At 35.6% G+C, this 20,439-nt stretch overlaps 1 protein-coding gene and 1 pseudogene across 1 annotated transcript in view; both read left to right on the forward strand.

Annotated features, from left to right (window-relative positions):
* Positions 1–20,439, forward strand: part of SSBP2 (single stranded DNA binding protein 2) — a 319,116-nt gene that overhangs the window by 173,319 nt on the left and 125,358 nt on the right. The window lies entirely within an intron of this gene.
* Positions 12,832–15,767, forward strand: LOC111820206 (transmembrane protein 126A pseudogene; annotated as a pseudogene).

A 20,439-nucleotide genomic window follows, 5' to 3' on the forward strand; every position in this document is an offset into this window, starting at 1 on the left:
CCAGAGCAATAGTCTGAAAATACTACTTTCATCAGGTAATTCTAGTCAAAAATCTTTAATGATTTCTTCATATTTTCAGAAAGAAATTCAGGTTTCTTCACCTGGCATTCAGTTTTATGATTATCTGCTTCTATTCTCTGTATTCATTATTAAGTTTCTACTCCCATCTACTTCAGCCAAGCTTGCCTCCATATTGTCTTGTGAATTTGCATTAGAGCTATGCTCAAACCCATTTCTTAAAAACTCCATCCAGCCCTTTCTCAGTCACGTTGCTTTGCAGATGTTCCCCTTAGGTTTTCTAATGGTCAAACCCACTTGCCACCCATTAAACCTTAATTTATCCTTTGAGATCCTACCTTAGATACTATTTTCTTCATATAGCCTTTCTCAGTCCTGTCAATGGATGCACTTCTATATAGGGTTTACCTTTTACCTCCTCATATATAGCAGTATCAATGGCTATAAACAAAAATAAATGGTAATTATTGGTATAATTCTTCACTAGTAGGGCAATAATTTGTTTCTAAACATCTTTATTTTTCTCATATTGCTTAGCACAATGAATGTTGTTGTTGTTAATTGCCCTTGTGTCGGCTCTAAATCATGGTAACTTATATGTAATAGAACCAAACATTGCCCATTCCTCACCATATTCATGTTTTGAGTCAGTTGTTGTGGCTATTGTGTCAATCCATCTCAATGAGAGTTTCCGTTGTTTTTGTTGGCCCTCTTATGTTACCAAACATGATGTCCTTTTTTAGTAATTGGTCTTTCCTGATGATGTGCACAAAGTAAGTAAGTGGAAGCCTTGCCATCCTTGCATCTAAGGAACAGTCTGGTTGTATTTCTTCAGAGACGGATTTGTTCTTTCTTCTGGCAGTCCAGTATATTCAGTATTCTTTGGCGGCACCACAGTTTAAATGCATCAAATATCCGTCCATCCTCCTCTTTTATTATCCAACTTTCACATGCATATGAGGCGATAGAAAAGACCACGACTTGAGTTGGATGTGCTTTAGTCATCAAAGTGACAACTTTGCTTTTTAAAATTTTAAAGACATCTTTTGCAGCACATTTGTCCAGTGGAATATGTTGTTTAATTTCTTGACTGCTGCTTCCATGGACATTGATTGTTGATCCAAGTAGAATGAAATCATTGACAGCTTCAATTTCTTTGCCATTTATCACGAGTGGTTTATAGGTCCAGGATTTTTGTTTTCTTCGCATTTAAGTGTAATCCATCATCAGTAAGTGCTTCAAGTTGTCTTCATTTTTACAAGCAAGCTTGTGTCATCTGTATGTTGCAGGTTGTTAATGAGTATTCCTCTAATCTTGATGCTGTGTTCTTCTTTATGTATTCTGGCTATTTGTTCAGCATATATATTGAATAAGTGAAGTGAAAGGATACAACCTGCCGCACACCTTTTCCAGTTTTACACCATGCGGTATCCCCTTGTTCTGTTTGAATGACTGCCTCTTGATCTATGTACAGGTTCCACATCAGCACAGTTAAGCGTTCTGTAATTCCTATCCCTGTTCTTCATAATGTTATCCAAATTTTGTCATGATCCACATAGTTGAATGCTTTCATGTAATCAATAAAACACAGCTAAATATCTTTGTGGTATTCTCTGCTAGAATCATATAGACATTTTACAAATATGGAATGATAGATTATTTTGCTGTACTTACTTTGAATGGAAGACAGTGTAGTATAATCACCAAGAGCCGAGAGTATCTTTAGAGTTAGACACATGGATAGATCTAGGTTTAAATTCAGGTTTTTCCATTTACATGCCATGTTACCTGTAACATAAACAATATGCTAATGAACCTCTCTGAAGTTCCTTTTCTGATCTTTAAAATGAAGTGAACTTCTATTCAAGTATAACATACATACACACAAACGTATAAACATGTCTAAATATTTTAACTCACTCAACCAGTACCTTATTTACGTTGTGCTAATACAGTTTTTAAAAAGTTATATATTTTAGGATCTGGAGTAGATTTACTACATCAAAGTTGATTGGTTGGTCCCATTTTCCATTGAGATACATGCCGAGGGGAGTATGATAGGGGAGAAAGGCAATATCAGAAAGGGTCATCATTGCTTAGGGATCTATGCCTTGCTAAAAAGTGATGGAAGAGAAGGCAAGAGGTTCATCCCAGGCCACAGTGCCTTGTCTGCCCCTTTGTATTTTCTGCCTCCTAGTCAGACTAGGTGAGTGGATCACTTCAAATGGGATGGTATAAGTAAAGGCTATATAAATAAAAATATTATTTTTGCTGTTACTGTTGTTGTTAATTATACTAACAGTTTGTATAAACTGCTTTCAGAGAATTAGAAGAGATAGACAAGGTGCCATATTATATACAAAACATAGAATTTTTATTTTTTTTAAGGAATGAAGACCCATTTAATAAAATTCCAAAATTTCATTAAATTTTCAAGTAAATGTCTGTCACATAGTTCACTGAATTTGAGAAAGAAAATTTGGTTGTGATAGATATGTGATATTTTTACTCTAGTGTATCCAGGTAGCAAGGAGCCCTGGTGGCGCAGTGGTGAAGCACTCAGCTGCTAACTGAAAGGTCGGCAGTTTGAACCCACCAGCTGCTCCCCAGAATAAAGATGTACAGTATGCTTCTGTAAAGATTATAGCCTTGGAAACCCTATCGGGGCAGTTCTGCTCTGCTCTATAGGGTCGCTATGAGTCAGAATGGACCCGATGGCAATGGGTGCATCTATGTAGTGAGTTTTAGATTATGAGTAACAATGTTGAGTGATTTCATAAAAACAAAGTGTTTGAAAACCACATTTAAAAATCAAGTTAGTTGTTTTCTAAGATATTATGGTAGGAAATATTGTAAGTCAGTTTTTACCTGACACATTCTAGAGTCTGTTCCTAGAGCATTCTCAGGTATTAGTGCCTTTAATGACCAAAGTTCTTTTTCTTTTCTTTTCTTTGTTTTGTTTTAAAACATAGGAATCTGTTGACAAGTTACATAGCTGGTTCTGTAAATATAATTCATTTTCATTATTTAGTACTTCTTTTTGTGTATTAAAATTTCTCCTCATTTTTTAAAAACTAAAGTGGTGTTTCTGATCCAGTCCAAGTTGCAATGGCTGGGAGGCCATTATTGGTTTGATTTTGTGCTAAAACATTCCTTGATGATTAGGAAGATACTCAAGCATTCTTGGTAGCTAGCTTGACAGAATGGATTCCTGTTCTTGAGCATGTACAGAACTGAGGTTTTTTCCAGAGGGAGTAACATGTTATGTATTAATCAGTTTCCAGTTAGGTTTCATGGATATATCTCTTCAGACCACTCAGAAGTTAATTTTTAAATGTATTTATTCAGTTGTAATTCTGTGGGTCTGGGAATATTCTTATCAAGGCAGATTGTAATCAAATTTTCATCTGCTTTAGAGGAAACATCAGTGTTGATTTTTAATAAGCTCTAGTATCACACACCTTCTTTTAATTCTGTGAAATAAAGTTTCCTTGTCGTTGAATTTGTATTTACATTATATACTTACGGTTAAATCATTGTTCTTAAATTTGGATATTCACTGTAATAAATTCCAGGTTTTAAGATAAATGCAAGTATCTATGTAAATGAGTGTTAGCCTGGAGAAAGTCCAGACAGGAAAGCATCATCTGGAAAGTAAAATCATTTTGATTTTGGTTTCTTAACGTCAAGTGTATTATTGGTAGGTTGGAAATAGCCTTCCAACTTTGCCTATTATAAGTAATATATTTAATTTAAAAAGAAAGTATACTTTCTGTTGTTATAATACATTGCAGAAGAGCAGTGTAAGATGATTAATAGTATATTAATAAAATACATTTATGATAAAATCAAGATGTTGTTATTGTTGTTAGGTGATGTCGAGTTAGTTCTGACTCATAGCGACCCTGTATACAACAGAAGGAAACACCGTCCGGTCTTGTGCCATATTCACAATCATTGCTATGCTTGAGGCCATTATTGAAGTCACTGTGTCCAATCCATCTTGTTGAGGGTCTTCCTCTCTTTCGTTAACCCTTCACTTTACCAAGCATGATGTCCTTCTCCAGGTACTGGTCCCTCCTCATATTATGTCCAAAGTACGTGAGATGAAAGTTTCTCCATCCTCACTTCTAAGGAGCATTCTGGCTGTACTTCTTCCAAGACAGGTTTGTTCATTCTTCTGGCAGTCCATGGTATATTCAGTATTCTTCACCAACACCATAATTCAAATGCATCAGTTTTTCTTTGGTCTTCCTGATTCATTGTCCAGCTTTTGCATGCACATGAGGTGATTGAAAATACCATGGCTTGGGTCGGGTGCACCTTAGTCCTCAAAGTGACATCTTTGCTTTTAAAAGATAGGTGAAGTAAAACACTTTTTAATATTTCACATAACCACTTAGGCTTTTGAATTTTAGTGTATGTACTTCATAAAAAAATAATGTTGACAGAGGAAGATATACTGTGACTAAGGGAATAGGGCATTTCGTTAGCATTTTGCTGTCATACAGAATAGCAAGTGCTGTGTCTGAGTAGCTATGAAAGAAGTCTAGAAAGAAAGTAATGAAGAGATCTATAGTAAGTAGATGCTTGCAGGAAAAGAATAGTCACAGAAAAAGACTTTGTCACGTTTTTACTATCAGTCTACTTTTTGAGATTTATTTGTATAAATTACTTTTGTAAATAATTTTTATAATCATTTTCATTCTTAAATAATCTTTTCTCTTTTATCCATTTTCTTCTCTTTTCCTTTTTTGCATTCCCCCTTACTCACTCCTCTGTCTCTTTTTTATTGCTTTCCATTTCTTTAATACTTCTTATCTCTGGCTTTTTCCTTTCTTCTCATTAAATTGTATACATTAACAAAATCTAGAAATAATTTTAGTGCAATCATATAGTGACTGTTTATAAGTAACATTCATTTTCTAATTAACATAAAGGGTCAGTGTGGTTTTTATAATGCCACTCTGATCCTTTCCAAGCTCTAAAGTTCTTTGGGATTTTGGGGTGGCAGCAGAGAACATGGAGAAGAGTGTATTTCATAGAATTGCTGTCACTGTGAGACTCTGGTGGCTCTGTAATTCAAGCATCCTCTGATTCTTATTTGAAAGTAGTCACTAATGTGGTATCTTTGACCTGTTATTTAGTCTGTAAACGTGTAATTGCTGATTAAAGGAAAATCTGAATCTAAATGAATAGTTATAGAATTATAATGCGCTCTTACTATATTTTTGAAAAGTTTGTAAGTGTGCTTTTGGTTCTACCTACGTGGGTTTAAATCCCAGCTGAACCATTTACAAACTATGTTGGACAAATCACTTAATTCCTCTAAATCCTTTTTGTTCTTGTTGTTGTTTTTTCTGTAAAATGGGGCTTATAGTGGTGTTAAAAAGATTAAACGTAATTCATGTAACATATTTAGCACATTCTGATATATAGTAAGTGCTTATTAATACTAGCTGCTACTTCTACTATTGCTGTTAAAACTACTACTATTATTTTTAGTAAGCTCTTCTATTGCACTTTAAACATTAGTTTCAACATGGGGTAAAAGAGGTAGAAAAAAGAATGTAATAATTATGTGACACAAGACTACTGTTACCTTTTTTTGGCTTAAATTATATTGAAATTGTAATTTTTATATGGGAAAAGTAGAATGTTCTAAAATTATAAATAAGTTTGTTTTCAAAAATAAATATCTTTGCTTTCCTTTTAATTTTGTTCTAATCTGTCCTTTAACTTTGTCCATAATTTATTTACAATTCACTATATGCTACATTCATCCTTAGTTGGCATTTTACTTTGCTGTGGAATGCCTTTCCTTTTAATCTATCCAGAAAAGAGTTATTTTCTAATGTATACCTTTTTACTCTGGCTTTATATGAAATGGCAGGAGACATAGGGAGCTGATAGTATTTTGAAAAGATGGGGAAATTGTTCATTCCTCTTCCTAATTCTGAAGCACCCCATTTCCCTCATCAAGAGTTTACATACTTACACTGTTTGATATACCTTCAGGACAAGCCAGTTTTTCAGAGGGGGAGATTTATATTTATTATTTACTTTGATGGACAATGGTTAAATCCTTTGGAAAACAGATTATAAAGAACTGACTATAATAAGCTAAATAAGAAAGAAAATTTAAAGGAGAAATTAATTTTAAGTTTATTCTTCTCAATATTTATTTTATTGTATGATTTTCGCTAATGGTCACTGTGAGGGTGTGAATTCAGAGGCGTCGAAAAATAAATGTAACTATTTTTGCTACGTAAGAGCCTTGGGAAGAAATTATATTTTATTTTCTCTATAAATAATTTACAACTTTTAAGTATCTTAAGATGTTTGGAAAATTTTCACTTGAAGGCATATGAACATGTTTTGTAACTGACCTGATAAAATATATAAGATAAATTATATACAAATGAAAGACTTAATAGTAAAAAAAGGACAATAGTCCTCTTAGGGCTGGGAAGTCAATGAAAATGTGCAACTGTACACTATACAAGAAGGGAGTTCAGATTAGTTTAGCACTATACAGTAACATTGGGAGACTGAACACTCTACTGGTAATGTAGCTCCAGTAGAAGAGTGATGTTTTCCTTACTCAGGAGAGAGAAGTGTTTGTCCTGCACAAATGCCAAAAGTCAGAGATTGACGAAAGATGAGAGTACTGTCAGACTAACAGCAAAAGCAGCAAAAATTACACATTACAAAGTGAATTCATATAAATGGATGAGTCTGAGGTGAGGAGTCCCTAATGTAAGTGTACATCAGCACTAGGGACATTACAAGGAGCCCTGGTAGTGCAGTGGTTAAGAGTTCAGCTGCTAGCTAAAAAGTTGAGAGTTTGAACCCACTAGCCTCTCCACGGGAAAAAGATGTGGCAGTGTGCTCCCGTAAAGATTACAGCCTTGGAAAACCTATGGGGCAGTTCTCCTCTGTCCTCTAGGGTCACTGTGAGTCGGAATCAGCTCGACAGCACACAACAACATCAACAGGGACATTACAACAAGAGATGATCAAAAATAAGCCCAGCCAAGATGGGAGTGGAACCATGATAGAGGGCTCAAGAAGGGAACCCTATGAGGCTAGATCTAGGATTTTGCCTGTTTTTCTGTGCCTTAAAAGTTTTCTTTCTTTCTTTCTTTTTTTTTTTAGTCTAGAGGTCTGTCACTGGCAGTTAAACCATAACTTTGAGATACAGCAAATAATCGTGTACACATATTGCCAACAGAGTTGTTTTGATTCTTCTCAATTAATTCTGAGAAGAATTAATTATCATTAAAAGACCCTCCTTCAGGTGTTTATTAGGAACATTTGAATCCAGGTGGGCCCAACTACTTATATTTAATGTAGTTTAGTTTAGAACTCTGGTTAGTATCCTGCATTAATCACCCAAAAACCCACTGCTGTAGAGTCAATTCTGACTCATAGCGACCCTATAGGACAGAGTAGAACTGCCCCATAGAATTTCCAAGGCTGTAATATTTACGGAAGCAGACTGCCACATCTTCCTCCCATGGAGCGGCTGGTGAGTTGGAACTGCTGACCTTTTAGTTAGCAGCTGAGTGCTTAACCGCTGCACCACCAGGACTCCTTTACTCACCCATAGCACACCAAATTTGCCAATCAGTGCCAAACTAAAGGGTAATGAAGAAGTTCAGGGTGCTTTTACAAAGTACAACTGTGTAGTCAATGAAATGATTGCTTTCAGGAAATTTTTTGAAAAAAAAAAATAATTTAAGCTTCTCTGGATAGACTGGTTTTTACCAGAGCAAGGAAATCTACATCATTACAACAACAGAGAAATAGGCAAAACCTCCTTTAAGTTACAGGGGGTCAAGCAACTTATTAATTAAATGTTTAGTGACTGTTATAGCTGGAATGTTAGTTTTAGGTCACATTTATTATATACTGTGTAAAATTGTGCTATGTATATTTTTATGTGCTTACATGCATCAGTTATAGGAGCTTTGTATAATCAATGTATAAAGCATATTTATCTTTTTTATACTAACATATTATGATTTTATATGATAAGAGAGTTTAATGGTAGTATTTTTATTTATACCTTTTTACTGTATTGTTGGCAATACTTACGAACATATCCCCTAATTACATCTTTTATGTGAAAACAGATTCTACTTTATGATGATTAGCTTTTTCGTTCAAAATTGGTTAGGATTCAAGGTCAGTGCCTGAATTAAGAGACCCCGAAATAAGATAGAAATTTGTTTTTCCCTCACATAAATGTCTGGGATGATGTGGTCGCCCCACAAATATCAGAGCCCAAGGGTCCTCCTTTCCTGTTGCTCTGCCACGTTCGACACACAGCTTCCATCTGATGGTCCAGTCTCAAGGCAGTAACTCTTGTATCCCAGTCAGCTAGAAAGGGGAGAAAGGGGAAAGAAGAAGGACACATTCCTATTTTCTGAAAGCAGTGACCTGGAAGTGGTACGTATCGCTTATACTCAGATCTCGTTGGCCAGAAGTTAGTCACATGGCTATGCCTACCTACAAGGGAGGCTAGGAAATGTGGTCTTCAGCTGCATGTCCTTATGTTCAGCTGAAAATTTCTGTTATTTTGTAAGAAGAGGAGAAGGGATTTGGGGGGAAAGTTGAAGTCAATGTTAAAAAATACATTAAAGCTAAAAACTACAACTACCTTTTTTGTTTTTTTTTTTTAAGGAAAATACCATTATCTTTAGAATGATTGTCAAGAAAATTATTGCAGAAAAAAAAAAATCAAAACTTCCTGCTTGTTTTTATAGTTCTTCTTCTTTACTCTTACAGTAATATTAGTTTGTATTATGTTGCTCAGAAATCAGGGAATTCATAATTAAACTGTCTGGAAAAGCATGGTATTCATTTAATTTATCTAGGGTTAAGGATATAATTACATAATAAAGCTTTACTGTTGAAAATAAGGATTTTAAAAATTAAAAGAGACTTCAGATAATATTTGGTAAAATTCTTCATTTCTACGTGTTAGGAAGCAGATGTAGAAAGTGAAGTGTCTTTCCAAGATCAGGCATGTAGTTTGTGGTAGAGACCATCTCAGCCCCAGTTAAGAGCTTATTTAATTGGTTAAGAGCACAAACTCTAGAACCTAGGCTCCAATCCTAGCCTCTCCATTTAATATTTGTGCAGTCTTGCTACTTAACTTTCTGTGCTTCAGTTTCTCCATTGATAAAATGGAGGTAATAATGGTACTTTCTTCATTTATAGGTTGTGCAGATTTAATGAGTGTATGTGTGTATATATAGATTGATCGATCGATCTGTCCATCCGCCCACCCATCCACCCATCCATCTATCTCTATCTATCTATCTATCTGTCTGTCTATCTGTCTATCAATCTATCAACCAATCATTTAGAGTAGTACCTGGCATGTAGTAAGTGCTCTGTAAGTTATTATATACTGAACTTGTTGATGTTTTAGCAGACTAACTTCAGATGTTTCACTTGAGTGAAAACTTAGTCCAGAAAAAAGTAATGCAATAGAATTTTTAACTTGTTGAGTATAGAAGAAGACTGGTAATGATTCTTTAAAAACAAATGACAAAAAAAAAGCCTGAAAGAAGCCTAGTAGGAAGAGGAATAGGAAGAAGACTATTTAGAGACCATGTAATTTGGAATTGGGCAACTCATCTGGGTATGTAACCTGAAGTTAGGCATACTACTGTCTCTCTGGACCTCAGTGTTCTCTTCTTTTACATATGGGGAATTCAACTAGATCATCTCTGGCATCAGATCTGATGTTAAAGTATGCAGTATGTGCATTGAATTGATAAAAATGCAAGAAATAGAGTTACCTCATAAATTCCCCTTTTACCTGCCTTTTCTCTCATCACTTCTTTAGAACAGTATCCTAGAGTACAGAAATTGTATTTTACATCAAAATATGCTTCATCTGATATTATACCAACTTTCTTTCGGTTATTATCTACACAGTATCTCTTTTTTCTGTCATTTTATTTTCAGATTTTCTATATCCTTATATTTTAGGGTAATTTCTTGTCAGCAGCATATGGTTGGATTTTTAAAAAATCTAGTTTGACGAACTTTGTTTTTTTAATCAGAGTATTTAGTCTGTTAGCATTTAATGTAATTGCTGATGTATTTTGGTTTACATCCATCATCATACAATTTGTATTCTATTTGTTCTGCTCTTTCTTGCTTTACTTTGGTTTGATTATTTTTCTTAAGCCATCTCTTCTTCCGCCTTCCACCATTGGCTTGTTATATGAAGTCTTTACTGTTCTTTTTATGGTTACCCAAGAGGTTACACCATACATCCTTGATTTATGAAAGTATGATGTGAAGTAGTAGTATTACCACTCCTTGGGCTATCAAAGAACGTTCTACTTTGAACCACTTAACACTTTCCAATTTAAATATTACTCTTGTATATTTTAACTTCGTATGTATTTTAAACTCTACGAGACATCATTATCGCTGTTTTTACAGAAAACATTTCTTCCTACATCTCTGAACTTTCTTCTTGAATCCCTTTTTCTGCCTGAAGAATATACTTTAGTTAGTATATCCTTTGTGTATCTGCTGGTGATAAATTCTCTCAGTTTTTGTTTGTTTTAAAATTGTCTTTATGACACCATTTTTTAAAGGACATTTGTGCTGGTTGTAGAATTCTAGGTTGACAGTTTTCTTGTAGTGTTTAAAATGTCATTCCAGTGTTTTCTGACTTTATATCTCTTGAAATAATAGATATTCATGAAAGACTGTGTTGTTAGGTGCTGTCAAGTCAGTTCCAACTCAACTCATAGCGACACTATGTACAACAGAAAGAAACAGTGCCCTGTCCTGCGCCGTCCTTACAATTGTCGTTATGCTTGAGCCGATTTGTTGCAGCCACTGTGTCAGTCCATCTCATTGAGGGTCTTCCTCTTTTTCGCTGACCCTCTACTTTACCAAGCATGATGTCCTTCTCCAGGGACCGACCTGATAACAATCCAAAGTATGTGAGATGTAGTCTCACCATCTTTGCTTCCAAGGAGCATTCTGGCTGTACTTCTTCCAAGGCAGATTTGTTCGTTCTTTTGGCAGTCTATGGTATATTCAATATTCTTCATCAACACCACAATTCAAAGGCATCAACTTTAATAACTAAATGATTGATCATTTTCTGGCACCACAGGTCTGTGGGTGGGGTAATAGGCGGAGAGGGCATCGTTCTGGCTGTTTTCTCCATTCCTAATGTCTGAGGATAAACGTTGGGACCTCCAAGTCATAGAGGTGACAGAAATGATAGCAGTGTATAGCATTCTTATCCTGAAATACAAATTATGTGCCAGTTAATGGTATGGTGTCATCTTGTTAGGTTGAAGTTTTAGAGGTGCTCTCAGATACTAGTTTGAAATGAGGCAAGTTGTAAGAGGAAAAGTACTGAAGTCAAATTTCCTGTGCATGGCTGTGCCCTTGGGCAATTATTTCACCTCTGTAAAATAAAGGTTTTCCCATATAACTGTTATATAATCTCTAATGTTCCTTTTCAGCTCCAAAATAATTTGATCCTTTGGTCCTATTGGTATAAAGAATAAAGCCTTTGCTGTGTTCTTTCCAATAGGCATTCCTTTACTGCTAGAATTTATTTACAGACTTGCAAATCTAATGTAAATAAGCTACCTTCTTAATGACCATTTAAGTCTTCCCTCTGGGTTTATCCATGGAGTCATTATGTTTACTGACATGCCTTCTTATAATGTAGTCCTTAATTGGGAAGGAAATCTTATAAGAGAATTATAGTCTCCAAATGGGATACTAATTCCGTTTGGTTTAAAAGTTGCCACAAAAGAATTCACTGGCATTAGAAATCAAAACAAATTTATTCCCAAACTTGGTCCCAGAGGCTCTAAAACATTACTGTAAACTCAGACCGTTCCTGTAGTTACCAAAGTTTATTTTCAGATTAACTGATTATTCAGTAGTTTCCTGGAAACCCATTAATTCATATCCTTTACATGTGTACTGGGCCATCAAAATGGTGTGAAAACTAAAATGCTCTTTTCATTAAATGTCCATGTGATACTGTGCTTAGAGACCTGTGGTTGATTTTCTCAAACTGATAGTTTGCTGTTTTTTGGAATTTCATAATTTAAAAACATTTAATAACTTTTTATTGTACAAATGACCAGTTTCATTAAGGTAGAAGAGTTAGAAAACACAGAAAATTATAAAAGTTTGTCTTGAATTAGATGGATTGCCATAATTATTTAAAAACTATGTTCAAATATTTTTATAAGGCATTTTTCATTTGTAATATTAAAATTCAAGTTCCCTTTAGTTTATTAGAACTCTAATAGGAAAAGATAGCCAGAAGACTAGGAAATTCTTCCAACGGAACTTCCTGACATATAATATGGTTTAATATTTCATTTTATTTTCTTTACTCTTAGAATCTTGATTCCAATAACTAAAATAAAAACTGAGCATTTCATGTACCTAATTGAACTTATATATTTGAATTTTAAAAAGGTATATAACAAATATGAACCAGTTAAATAAATTAAACCAGGTTTATATTTAAGTTAAAAAAGTAAAATATTCAAATCTAGAGAGGCCTGATTAGACAGAGCTCTTTAAGGAAAATATAACTGGGAGTTTTAGGTAATTCAAAGTTGAATATAATATTCTTGTATTGCAAGAGGAAATAGTTCCACACTAATTTGTTTTTGAAGGAGCCCTGGTGGTGCATCGGTTAAGCAGCCGGCTACTAACTGAAATGTTGGTTATTCAAACCTACCCAACCACTCTGTGGGAAAAAAAGACCTGGCGATCTGCTTCTATCAAGATTACAGCTAAGAAGAAAACCCTTTGCGGCAGTTCTGCTCTATCATATGGGGTCACTATAAGTCAGAATCAACTTGATGGGAACCAAAAATAATAACAATTTGTTATTGCTTTTTTTGATTTCTTCCTGAAATGACTTTTTAAGGAGAATGTTGACTAGCCTAGATGCTATTAGAGGGCTACAAAATAGGTTCTTGTCGTCTTTCTCTCTCTGCCACCGTAACAGCAACAAAAACATCTCACTAAAACCATTCAAAAGAAAATTAAAAAAAAATATGTTTGAAATCTATAGCTGATACGTCAAAGCTTTATTTGTGGGAGGAACTAAGTAAATGCTTTAATCTATCTTTGGAATGGAGCTCTGGTCGCTCAGTGGTTAAGAGTTCAGTTGCTAACTAAAAGGTAGGCAGTTCGAATCCACCAACCACTCCTTGGAAACCCTATGGGGCAGTTCCACTCTGTACTATAAGGTCACTATGAGTTGGAATCAATTTGACAGCCACAGGCTTTTTTTTTTTTTTTTGTATCCTTGGAATAGTTGGACAACTATTAGAAAAACTACCATAATGTAAAAAAACTAAGTAAAAACTGTGTGATTGCCCTGCAAATGAAACTTCAAGACAAGCCTCCTAACTTGTCCTATGTAGAACATGAAGTTAAACGCATTGGAGAAGAGGAGGAAAAAAAACAGATGTGATAGTTACCTTAGAAAAGTCCCTTAGTGCTATCCTGTAGAGTAACAATAGTGAAAACTGGCAGAAGTTTCAGGGAGGCAAATTCTGGCTAAATACAGCAAGGAACTACCTAACAGTGCCCATTCCTTTGTTTCATTATTACATGACATATCTCTAGACAGTGCCTACACCTGAGTACTTAACAATGTCATAAGGTCCCTAGGTGGTGCAGATGGTTTGCGCTTGACTGCTAATGTAAAGATTGGTGGTTCGAACCTACCCAGTGGTACCGTGGAAGAAAGGCCTGGAGATCTTCTGTTAAGATTACAGCCAAGAAAACCCTATGGAGCAGTTCTACTCTGTAACACATAGGGTCGCCATCAGTTGGAATTGACTGGATAGCAATGGGTTTGTTTGTTTGTTTTTTAAACAATGTCATATCTGTCCATGGCAGTATTCAAATACAGGTTGGAATGGTGTGTGATGGATTTCTTCATTAGAAGGAAGTAGAGAGGCAATGACCTGAGATTAATTCTGGCTTTAATATTCTAGTTGAGATCATCCTCCGATAATACTATATTGAACTGCTTTAAAGATGGACAATGTAATATTTTCTAGAAAGTGTCTATGATATTTTACCTTTGCAGTTTCTTTGGATGACCCTGCAGGAACATGGCTTACCTAGTGAAGTGGGTTGAATTCAGGCTTCCCTGCTTCCTCAGCCAGATGCCCCTGTGCAGGAACAGTGTGCATACCATGTACAGCCATACGTGCAGCTCAGATTGTTTGGTGTCAATGTAGTTGGAGCATTTGTCTCTAGACCAATTTCTGGTGTAATGTGGTCTTGTTACATGTCTCTGATTGCTAGTTTTGTTGTTAGAGATAACTAAAACGTTAAACATCAGTAAGTATTCTTACTCAAAGTGTTATTTCCTCCAAATGAAATAGAGCTTCTTTTAACAAAAAGTTTTTATAATTTGTCTGATCTCAGGTAGCCGGAAGATTTAATTTATTTTATTATTATTTAAGCATGATGTTTGATTATAATATTTTTAGTACCAATTGTAATATTGATATTAGAGGTAGCTTCTTCAGGGACTGCCCTCCCTTGAGTGTGTGCGCTTGTGTTATTTTTAACTGTTGGCAATGAGAGCAAAACTGTGAAGTCAGGTACCTAGCCTCTGAAAGGATGTAGACTCTGCATAACTCGTAGTGCATCATTTAAATAGAAGGAAATATTGTCAATTTAGTGTTCTATCATAGTATGCCTTTTATGAAAATCAAAGTTTTAAACATTTTTAAGTTATTATAGTTTTAACTTAACATCATGATAAATGAAGAAAATATTGAAGTTGTCATGGATTTCATTTTACTTGGATCCACAATCAGTGCCCACGGAAGCAGCAGTCAAGAAATCAAACTACAGGGGTCAGCCAAAGATGGCTGTGCCTGGGCCAGTTGCGCAGAGGTTGCCTTGAGCCCCAGTGTAGCTGAGGAAGACCATGGGAGGCACCAGCTGCTGAAGGAAGGGAAGCATAAGGCTCCAAGATGGAAAATCAGCTACCAGATGATACTATCAAGGAAAACTTGACTACTCTGGATATTGTACCCAGAAAAATTAACCGACTTCCAGAAGTAGAAAAGAATCTCCTTGAACATGGATCAACGTATATTGGACTTAATGCTGCTCTCTGTGGGCTAATAGCAAACAGTCTTTTTTGACACGTCTTAAATGTGTTACAGGCTCGGCTAGCTGCCAGCTTACCGATGGCAGTGATTCCATTTTTGACAGCACGAGTATCTTATAAAGGTTTTGTAAGTTTACCTCTGAGTACAGGTAATTTGAGCTGTGAAACTTGTACGTAACAAGGGATGGACTCATTGGTCTTGTTTTTGGTTGTCTTTATCCTGTTATGTTGGCTATACCTGTGAATGGTAGCCTAGCAGCCAGATATGACTCAACCCTGCTACCAGAGGAAGGAAACATCTTAACCTACTGGCTCAGAATTTCTAAGCCTGTCTTTAGAAAGATGCTATTTCCCATTTTGCTCCAGACTCTGTTTGCAGCATTCCTTGGGTCTAGACAATATAAAGTACTCATAAAAGCCCTTTGATTACCTGAACCTGGCCTAGAAACACCCTGATTTAAAAAAAATATGAACACAAAAATAAAATGGTAAAAATTTAAAAAAAAAATCAAACTTTATATTGCATTGGGTAAGTCTGCTTCAAAAGACATCTTTAAAGTCTTGAAAAGCAAAAATATTACTTTGAAAACTAAGGTGTGCTTGACCCACGCCATGGTATTTTCATTCACCTCATATGCATGTGAAAGTTGGACAACGAATCAGGAAGACCAAAGAAGAACTGATGCCTTTGAATTATGGTGCTGGCGAAGAATATTGAATATATCATAGACTGCCAGAAGACTGAACAAATCTGTCTTGGAAGAAGTACAGTCAGAATGCTCCCTAGAAGCAAAGATGGTGAGACTATGTCTCACGTACTTTGGACATGTTATCAGGAGGGACCAGTCCTTGGAGAAGGACATCATGCTTGGTAAAGTAGAGGGTCAGTGAAAAAGAGGGAGACCGTCAGTGAGATGGATTTGACACAGTGGCTGCAACAATGAGCTCAAGCATAGCAAAGATTGTGAAGATGGCACGGGACCGGGCAGTTTTCGTTCTGTTGTAATAGGGCCACTATGAGTCGGAACTGACTCGATGGCACCTAACATAACACACATAATAGTTCTAACTTAAAGTAAGATTTGAAACTAGGTGGAGCCAAGGGTGGAGTAATTGAAAGTAATTCTGAAGACTCAGACTTTAGGTTTTCTAAACCATTTTACTCTGCCATGATTATTACCGTAACAAGCTCTAATTTGATGTCACTTTGAATTTAGGCTATGATGTCAAACTGTGCTAAAGGAAATTCTCTAGTGACTAAAACTGTTCAGCAACAGCTGTTGTACTACCAGTGAGAGGATTAAAAAAACAAAACAACAAAAAACCTGCTAGCAAAAAGCAGCCTGATATGCCTTTTAAATTATTACTGTACTGGCTGCTGCTATATTTGTAGAGGTTGAGTTTAGTTGTGGTTTTTTGTTTTTTTTTTTTTTTCCCCCCAGGAAATTACTGATTTAATTCTGTGGAACAAAGTAGATATGGTATGATAATACCAGCAGTCGAAGCTCTCGGTATAGGAGAACAATCAGGTATTTAAAGAAAGTGACCAGTCTGATTCTATAATTTAATATTCTATGTGATATCATGGAGGCATGGAGACTTCCTCCTGGTTTCTATGTATGTGTGTTTGTGTGTGTGTATGTATCCTGTAAATGAAATTTTAAAAGCTTGCTTAAAGGTACCTCCTCCCCCAGGTCTGCCTTTGTTGAACTGTTTCACTAACCAAAGGGTAGCTAACTTTAAAGATAATGGTTGGAATAGGACTTGGGATACAAAGGAATCACAGGAGGGAATTTTTGGGTGATAGAACTGTACTGTATCTTGACTGTGGCGGTTACACTATATTTTTGTCAGAACTCATAGAAATGTGTGGTAGAATGAGTGAATTTTACCACACGTACCGAATTTTTACACAAATAACACACACCCTCTATGTTTGTTTGCGAACTTCCCCCCCCCCGAAGGTATTTTCATAGGCACCGCTATGCCAATTTTTTTTACATGTTGCTATAAAAAAATTAGCATAGCAAGCTTAGGAAAATACTTCTCAAGGGGAGGATGCTATTGGCAAACAAATGTAGAAGGTATGTGTTATTTGTGTAAAAATGCAATAATTAAAAAAAAAAAGAAAATTAAAAAAAATACAGCAATTCTTTCTCTCATCAGAAATTTCAGTAGATGTTAAACTTGGAGTCCCTCCTGCCTTTTCTTTTGCTCCAAGACCTAGATTGCTAACATCCCAGAGGAATCCAAGCATAAAGCCCCTAAGCCAGTCCTCTGTGATCCACAACGGCTTCAGAAGACTTTGATATTTGGGCTAGACTTTGGAAGGTCTCCAATCATGGGATCCATCCTCCCTCCTTCTTTCCCTCCCTCAACATTCTTGTATGAAACTTTATGGTATTTTTACACATACGTCTGTTTTCTAACACAGACTGTCCCTCCAGCTAGATCTCTGATGGCCATTTACACAGGACAAATCCCCAACTCCATTATTGCCCTGTTATTTATAGAGAAAATTTTTATGTATAAAGGTAAACGTTTTAATGATTTTTAAAATGTAAAAAAAACATATACACATGCTAATGACTCACTTTTAAAAACTTACTTTATATTGTTTTTCTATTGATAGTGGTGTTTGTACATTTTTTCCTCCCTTCTTCCTTCTGCATAACAGCATGCATTTTCAGGATAAACTACAGGAAAGATACAGCTTACAATGCTGCTGTTGTGTGCTGTTGAGTAAATTCCGACTCATAGCGCCTCTGAGTAGAACTGCCCCATAGGGTTTTTATCTAGGCTGTAATATTGATAGCGGAAACCCTGGTAGCGTAGTAGTTAAGGGCTACGGCTGCTAACCAAAAGGTCGGCAATTCAAATCCACCAGGTGCTCCTTAGAAACGCTATGGGGCAGTTCTACTCTGTCCTGTAGAGTTGCTATGAGTCAGAATTGACTCGATGGCAATGGGTTTTGTTTTGTTTTAATCTTCATGGGAGCAGATTGCCAGGTCTTTTCTCCTGTGGAGCTGCTGGTGGATTTGAACTGCCAACCTTTTGGTTAGCAGCTGAGCATTTAACCATTGTACAACAGGGGCTTCTCAGCTTATAGTATAAGCATTATATACACAATGCATTAAAATTATAGAAACAATGTTATTTAGCAAAGTTATTTATGAGAGTTAAAATATATTAATAAGCTATTAATTATGAAGATACATTACTCATAAGCCTGTCTTTAACAAATAAATAATCCAAAAATTTTATCCTCAAGTAATTATCATTTGTTGTACACATATGTATTTAATGATCAAGGAATTCTTCTTTATTATAGTTTTCTTTGAACTTTATATTTCTCCTTTGAGTTCTTACTGCTAAGCGATGGATGAAATGAAAGCTTTGTTCTGAGTTGAATAGTTTTTAATAATAGAAGTTGAGAAATATGAACATACAGCCTTCCTTTTTAGCCAGTTTAAGAAGGAAATTGAGTATATTGACGGAGAACATTTTTTTTTTAAACAAGAGCTGCTGCAACTTTAAGGCTTAGTAGTCCAAATTTATTTAACCGGTTGACTAATATTTTCAATAAGATGTATATTTTATTCATGAAATCCTTTTAAAATGTCTGCTCTGAAGAACCACTATTATAGGTGCTGAGGACTCCAAGATGAAGGATATGGTTGTTTCTTTCTCTCTGAGCTTATGGGCAACTATAATATGGCTTGAAATATTTGTAATAGAGGTATGAACAAAATGCCATGGGGGCACAGTTAGACCTGTGCTTTAAGATAGATTTATATTATGGGACAGGGGAAACAATTTTAAAATACTCAAAAATTATACCTGTGTTATTTATATATTTTGATATTTCTGATAAATCTTGTGGGACCTTCAAAAAAGTTTTCTTTTGATCTCAAAAAATTCAGGTAAGTTCCTTGGAAACCCTATGGGTCAGTTGCACTCTGTCCTATAGGGTCACTATGAATCGGAACCGACTTGACCGCAACAGCTTTGGTTTTGATTTTTGTTTTGTTTTTTTTTCAGGCTTACATATGAGAGATATAAGGAGATGAGTCTATTGTAACCTAAAAAAATATTTTTGCAGTGTTGTATAAGTTTAATAAAATTATGTTTTTTAAAAAGCCATTTTTAAGTAGTTGCTATCACAGGATGATAACGAACAGGCATTAACTTCTGGTTAAGTGATTTTGTCTAGATTTTTTTTGAGAGGCTTATTCAGATATTGTGTTTTATTATTGGACAGTGAGACAACCAATCCCAATTTTTGGTATAGAAATATATTGCTTGAAGAATTTAATAAACTGCTCCTGTTTATGGCAAAGAATCATTAACTATCACATATGGAAAGGGATATGGAGAGGAACATACACACAGAAAACCATATAGAATACTTTATCCTTGTGCACAGTTCACGTTGATTGGTGGAGGGGGTTTGAGGAATTGGTTCTTTGCAGATACTATATTACTGTGTTTGAAATATTAGTAGACAGGGAACACAAAAGGGGAAGGATATAGAATTCTGCTTCTTTGGCAGTGGCTGGCAAGATATTTCTAGAACTATTTCGCTTGAAATGAAAGGATCTAGTAAGGTAATGAGTTTGGCATGAGAAGGAGCAAGAGACTAGGAGAGACCTTTTGAATACCAAAGCTTGTAAATGACTAACCCATTCTTTAGTTCAACTTTTTCTTGATTTCTGACACCTCATAACTTTATTTTGCATGAGACTCTGCCTTCTAAGATGTTGACTACAGCCTAACTCTGCATGACTTTTCAGCTTGAGCATCAACCACTGGTTGTATGAGTATGAGTGACTTGGTTCACAGTCTTGAAAGTATCTGATAAGTAAGTTGTCTGAGATATCTTCATTTGGACCAGTCAGCTATTGTGGGGAGGATCAGGTAATCCTTAGGGATGACAATTTCAGGAGCTTTAGTAAAGAAAGTTTTTCTGAAAGAGGTTGAGGGTACAATAGGCAGTGAAACATGTATAATATAGCACTTTAAGAAAAGGGAATTTTATTTTAAGGACTCCTGAACGGGACATGAAAGGAGCCCTAGTTGCGCAGAGGTTAAGCCCTCGGCTGCCAACCGAAAAGTCAGCGGTTCGAACCCACCAGTGGCTCTGCAGGAGAACAATGTGTCAGTCTGCTTCCATAAAGATTACAACTTTGGAAACCCTAGGAACAATTCTGCTCTGTCCTTCTAGGGTCACTGTGAGTTAGAATTGACTC

The sequence above is a fragment of the Trichechus manatus genome, unplaced genomic scaffold (assembly GCF_000243295.1).
Source record: "Trichechus manatus latirostris isolate Lorelei unplaced genomic scaffold, TriManLat1.0 scaffold00029, whole genome shotgun sequence".
NCBI lineage: Eukaryota > Metazoa > Chordata > Mammalia > Sirenia > Trichechidae > Trichechus > Trichechus manatus.